Genomic DNA, 6,802 nt, shown 5'->3' on the forward strand with positions numbered 1-6,802 from the left:
AATAAAAGTTTGCTTTCTTTCAGGTTTTACTAGTCAAAAATAAAGTAATGGCGAATGAGCTCTTTAAACAAATAATGATCTACCTTCATTAAATGTCAGAGGCGGTTTCTTAGCTGGAGAGGGGAGTAGTTCCTTCTGTTTGGAAGAAAGCACTTTTTGTGGGAGGGCAGTGCTGAACAGGCACCTAGTACTGGGCAGAGGTGATGTGGAGGGACACTGACTTCTCTCCAGGAGAGCACACTCAGGTACAGGAGGATAGTCATGAGAGTACATCAGGTATTTTAACGGGAAAGGTATTGTAGGTATTTTTGCCACACAAGGTGAAGAGAAACAGCAAGAAGACATTTTGTTGCCATTGAGTAGGTTTGTCAGAGAGGTGAGGGGAGGATGATTAGACATGGCCACCAAAGAGGTCTCAACAGGAAAAAGGATGTTCCATGTTGGTTGTGTATGAAGGACTAAGAAGAGAATGTGTGTCCTAGTTTATCTTCCTGATGTTCTACCTTACCACATGAAACTAGATCACAACAAATTAATAGTAAATTTTTAGTTATTAGCTGAAGGCTTAAGCTATCTGGGAAGCATTCCTTCCAGAGCCAATTCCAGTAGTATCACACCTACCATCCAAGAGTGCAGGTAAGTCTTGAATGACCCAGGATGGAGGCTTTGAGGAGGCTGAAGCAGTTGAGTTCACTAGGTTTGAGTCACTGGTGTTGCCCACTGGACACAGCCCTATCTGGGACTTGTTCTTCTCCTTCCAGATTCCTACAGGCATGGCTGTGATCCAGACTTCCAAGTAAAGAACAAGTGGATGCACTGCAGGGATAAATCATCTAGACATGTGAATCTGTGAAAGGTGGAGACATGGCGCTGATAGGCGTGATGTGCCAGAGGGTGGATGCAAGTGTGTTGGGCTGGCTGAAGTCAGAGCTCACCATGCAAATTAATTTATTTTTCCTAAAATTATTTTTAATTTTTTTCTTAAAATTTTAGTAGGCAAGTTAACCTGAGAAAAACACCTAAAGATGCTGATAGCTGTGATGAGGTTCTCTATGGAGAGAAATGGACAGTCACCAAACCAGCAGGAAAAGCCAAGAAAGCGCACACACACACACACACAATAGGGAAAAAAAAAAAAAAAAAAAAAAAAAAAAGGAGGAATTTGCCTTTTAAATTAATATTACTTCATCATCATTTTTAGGGCACACACCCTGAAAGTTCCTCTACTTGACAATGGGAAATTCTGAACTCATAAATAATCAAGCAAGAGGTGCTGTAATTACAGCAAAGTTACAAGGATAGGAGCAAGGAAACCAAGACTAAGTTAGGCCTCACAAAATTGTAGTTAGATGAACACCTGCTGAAAAAATATAACTTAAAGAAGGGCTCAAAATCACATTTTTCTTCACAGGAACCTGGTGGGTCTTTTGCTGTTCTGGCCAAACACAATTTCATCTCCACGTGAGGTGAATTTTAGGAATTCAGGTGCTTGATCCTTTCCAGTGCCATTGTATCAGTCACTTGTTGGTGCAAATCAAATATGATTTCTATATTAGCACATAAAACAACTTAAATGCAAGAGTTTATCTGTTTCAGTAACCTCAGGACTGAAGGATGATCCCACTGAGCCACTTGTGGTGAACCTCACTGGCCTGACCCAGCAGCCCCTGTCCATGCATTGCCCTTTCAGTGATGGCAGGTGATGTGTGAGCAGATGCTGGGGGTGGTCTCCAAAGTTCCACAGCCCAGCTTGCCTCAAGCCATGGCACTCTCTCACTGAGGTCAGTGTGGGCATGGGGAGCCAGGTGACAGGAATGCCACAGGCTTCAAGCTCCACCATACATCCAAGAAGCAGAGCTTCTGTCATTGTTGTTTGGCTCTGTTCATCTGTCTCTCTTCTGAGTTTTGTGCAAATGGACCAAATAGTTTGTTTCTTTGACCAAATCTTTCATCTACAGGCTTCTGTGCATTTTGTGTGTGCCTGCTGTGGTGGCTATTGACCTCTGGTTTCTGTAAGCCACCTTGAAGGACTGCAGAGCCCTGCCTCAACCCTGCTCATATCTTGTTTATCCTGAGGAATTCCTTTTCAAAGGGTTTACTGGACACAAATAAAGCATTTCAAAGTTCAAGTCTATTCCTTTAATTTCAGGATTATCACTAATTTGAGCTACTACCTTCCAAAACTGGAAGGACAAACTTCTGGCAGTGCATTTGATGAATGGTGTAGAAAAATGCAGATTGTGCCCTTCATTTGAAGAAGCCTTCCTGTCTGAATGGAGCACTGTATTTCACATCCTAATAACCATTTATTAGTACAGGATTTAAGGAAAGTTAGCTTTTCAGTTCTGTATAAGCCTTTATATTCATTGAGGTTTCAAGAGGTAGCCAAGTGATTTTTCTACCACTGACTGATTCCCAGCCACTCTAATGAGCAAATGTTCCTCCTGAGACTCAGCTCTCCCCTTGCACATGATGATTCACTGGACAGCCAGTGAATTTAATTTTGAACTGGACTGAAATAATTTTACCATTCTACACGTTCTTGAACAGCCCAATCTAAGTGCACCCACTTCAATCAGATGTGCTCCTGGTGTCCCTGCAGACCCAAACGTTTCCGTGGCTGCAGCTGGGATTGTGCCAGCTGCTCTTGGAAGCAGACTTGCACAGGCACAGACCAGACCCCTTCAGGGTTTGAAATTTGCAACCAGCAGTTAATGGAAACAGTATGGGTTTCTCATCATAAAGTTTGCACAATGGAAACATCTGGATGTCCTGAGTTATCCTTTATCAGCGAAGTAGACAGTTCTCCCAAATAGTTTTAATAAAGTTTATCTCTCTCTGACTGTTTCTGAATAGTGTTTAGTTTAAGATATTCAGTGCCTCCATTATTATTGTAGAAACACAGCTATAAGCAAATGCACCTATAAATCAACTGCTGGCCTGTCAGAAAAAAACAGATCTGCCTGGAACCCCAGCAGGCAATGGAAGGAACTGTTTCCATAAGTTTTCACTGGTATCTGACCTATATTCTGGTCTTGAATTGCCAGAGACCATGTTAAAGTTTTCTCTCCATAGAAAACATAATTAATATGAGTAATAAAAAGTGTTGATTCTCTCATGTTTTCTATTATGTAAAAACACATTTCCTATAGTAATATTAAGAACTGCAATGTGCTTATTCAAAAATAAGGAATTAGCACTTACCTTCAGGATTTTTTTTTTCTCAGACTCGAAAAATACTGTCCTCATGTATGTGAACACAGGAATTCTCTTCTACAGACATGCCTTTGAAGGGTTGACACATGCCCTAAATCAGATTTTAAGTTTCAAATATTAATATGTGTACCTGCAAAGCAATGCTGTAGTTAAAATACTTTTATCATTTTTCATAGACTGGAAGTCTATGATACAGTTACTGGAAGATTTTTTTGTATCTGTGCTAGTAAAGCAATAAAATGGAGGGAGAAATATTTTGGATTTTTTTTTACTATTACTCATTCTATATGAATCATATATTTAAATTAAGAGGTGTTAGAAGGGCCCAAGGCCACAATCCCATTGATTTTTATGCCATTCCAAAGGTTTTTTTGGTGGAAGAAGTTGGAATCAATTTCTTAAATCTGTAATAAATTACCCAAGAGCTCTTACTTTGGTTTTCTTCCACAGCAGTACAGACAGCTCTTTGTCTCCTTGATCAGACAGGCAGCCTGCAAAGAGCCATTTGAAAAATTCAGCAGTTTTCCCTGATCTCAGCCTTTTACACCAACTTAAAACTCACCTTAAAATGTCAGTAATAAAGTGAACAAGATCTAAATTATGAACTCCACAGTTAAAAGCACCAAGAATGCTGAGTGTTGTGATGCTGAGCACTGCAGTACTAACCTCGAGTGCTCTGCTGTTACCCGGGGTATAAGAACATGCTCCCCAGAGTGATGCAGAGATCAGGCTGTCAGCCAAAGTCAAAATCCCCAGACATCCTCAGAACAGGGAAATGTAAGAGCAGTAAGAGTTAAAGGCAGATGAAAAGTCACATTTACCTCTCTGGGCCTCTTTTGTCTCAGGATCCTCAGCCTCGAACTTTCTGTAATGTTTAGACACCTAAGTCTGTTCCCTGCAGTTATTTCACACTGCAGGACTGAATAACAATTGAATTTAATAACAAATACTTACTGGTTGAATTCAAACCAGTGTTCTAACAAACAGTATTCATAAATTGCAATAGTTTGGATAGGAAAGGCAGAGAGACCCAGTGACCCCATGAATTTGTCCCTTGAATTTGAATGTTATAGCTGAGGTGAATGGAAACACACGTGTGCATGGGAACATCCTCCTCTCCAGACTTGTGTGTCTGCATTTTTGGGATGCTGAGAGGCTGTGTGAGGGGGAAAGCAGCTCAAGCTGCAGCAGAGAGACTGCACTCATGGCATCAGCCTCATTTATGGTGCAAGATGCATTGACTGTGCTACGGTGACCTTGTGGGAGCCTGCCCAGGCTGTGCAAGAGCAGACTGGCCGTCTGGGAGATTTAGTGACATTAATAACAACTCATAATATTTGCTGATATGTTTGTGAGGCCTTATATAAAAGATAAAGCCTATATCATATGGCAGGATGGATAAAATGAAGGAAGCACTAGTTGATGTAATATGGATCGTGGTCAGAGATTGCTCAGGCAAGTTTATTACCAGTCCTAGGATCATGGTCAGAGGATGCTCAGGCAAGTTTATTATCACTCCTTTGAGCTGCAAAATAGTTAAGGCAAAATAGATCAGTAGTTCTGATTAAATTTGAGTATCTCACCAGCATTTGGCAGTGGTTGGTGCCCTCAAAAGCATTTAAATATATCAAAAGCCAACAGAGCATAAGCCTAACAGATGGCAAGGCTTGCTTGGGCTGAAAAAGGCTAAGGAGGATGTTGACATTTCTGTTTCCCAGATGGAGATGCACGCTGCAAGTCAAATGAGTGCTAAGAACTGCACGATGCGCTCACCAGAGCTCAAAGCAGATGTCTCACTGTTGTTTGCTAAGACCTTCTCTTACAGTGCTCCTCAGTTTGCTTCCTCTGGCAAAGCCATTTGCAATTTCAAAGCTTTCAAACCACACTCAAATATATGGTGGGCAAACGCAGGTGGGGAAATAATTGTGAACATCCATGCCAATTTTGTTCTCTAAACCCTGAGTGATTGCCTTAGGAAAGCGCTCAGTGCTGCTGCGCTGTGCACTTCAGCTGCTTCACCTTGCCTGAGGAAATTAATTCTGTAATGCAGAAGTTTGGCACCCTGTGAGGAGACACACCTTAGCAACAGCCTGTGTTGATGCTGAGGATCCCCAGCCCTTGGTAAGGACGCTTGTGTGAACATGCAGCTGACACAGAAATCAAACATTACCGCCTTCACAGCACTGCCATCAGCCCAGGCCAGAGGCAGCAGCGTTTGCTGACAGCACTGCACAATTGCTCAATGAAGCCTCTGCCTGTGTGTGTTTGTGGATGCTGCCTGAGCTGTCACCAAAGCAATTGTTACAATTAAGGATTTACATCATTCCATAAATTTTCCCAGCTGGTTTAGGGAACCATTATAATTTTCCAGCTGTTTTTTTGAAGTTGACAGGGTGTAACACTGCCCTTCTTCACAAGGTAGGAGCCCTCACCTCAGCAGTGAGGCTGATGTCAGTCCCAGCTCTCAGGACAGCGTGTGATGGGGTTGATGACAGCAGTGGGACTGGCCTGTGCTGTAGCTCTCTCTTCACTGCCCTTCACCAGCACAGACGTGGAAAGGGGAGAAAGGCAGAAGTGGCTCAAAGCGCCGAGCCACATGAAGGGGTTCAGTCTACACAAAAATGTGGTTCCATGCAGCTTGTTGAATGACTCAACATCTTGTAGCATTCTTTCCTGCAGGAGAAATGTGTGGTTTTGTTAAATACTTCAGGAAAAAAAATGTGTTGAAGCTTATCTCCCCCTTCTGGAAATTCTACAAATCCCATTAAGTTTGCAGTATACAGAAGCTATGTCTCGAACATTTGTTATTTCTATTTTGAATTCTTGAGGACATATCACATCCTTTATTTTTACAGTGTTTTCAATTCTAGAACGATGAAAAACAATGTATGGTTTTACATTAAAGCAATATGAGGTGGTTTACACTGGGTAGCCAGTAACTTTCCTTCTGTTGCTAAATTGACAATATTCAGTCTGGCAATACCAGGTTTTCCGAAAAAGTCCAAAATCCTCTATTGTTCAGAAGGATTTTGTGTCCTTACCTTGAGTTCTGTTAAAGTGAAATCTGTGACCTGATGCACCGTGTGATAAAGTTGATACTTTATCACACGGTGCATCAGGATCCCGCTGTGGCATTAGGCGGCTTCTTGCAGACACAGCTCCTTCATCGGAAAGGAGCTACCGAGTGCCGAGCAAACACCTGAGGACGTGGAAAGGAGCTGCCTGGGGCTCCGGGAGAGCCCGGGAGGAGAACCCGGAGGGGCTCTGGGAGTGCCCGGGAGGAGAACCCGGAGGGGCTCTGGGAGTGCCCGGGAGGAGAACCCGGAGGGGCTCCGGGAGAGCCCGGGAGGAGAACTCGGAGGGGCTCCGGGAGAGCCCGGGAGGAGAGTCCGGGAGGAGAACCCGGAGGGGCTCCGGGAGAGCCCGGGAGGAGAGCCCGGGAGGAGGACCCGGAGGGGCTCCGCAGAGCCGGGCATGGCCCCGCAGCGCTGCCGCCGCCCGGCTCGGCTCGGCTCGGCTGGGCTCGGCTCGGCGCGGCCGGGGGCTCCGGCACGGCCCGGGGAAAGCGCGGCGGGGCCGGCCCGAG

The 6,802-nt window shown here is 43.9% G+C and overlaps 1 long non-coding RNA gene across 1 annotated transcript; it reads right to left on the reverse strand.

Moving 5' to 3' along the window:
- Nucleotides 1-3,179: 3,179 nt before the first annotated feature.
- LOC140682461 (uncharacterized) lies at nt 3,180-5,929 on the reverse strand. Its single transcript, XR_012054243.1, has 3 exons — nt 5,649-5,929; nt 3,649-3,707; nt 3,180-3,307 (listed from the first exon to the last, which is right to left on the reverse strand). It is a non-coding gene; the product is annotated as an uncharacterized lncRNA (long non-coding RNA).
- Between the last annotated feature and the right edge of the window lie 873 nt (nt 5,930-6,802).

The sequence above is a fragment of the Taeniopygia guttata genome, chromosome 2 (genome assembly GCF_048771995.1).
Source record: "Taeniopygia guttata chromosome 2, bTaeGut7.mat, whole genome shotgun sequence".
NCBI lineage: Eukaryota > Metazoa > Chordata > Aves > Passeriformes > Estrildidae > Taeniopygia > Taeniopygia guttata.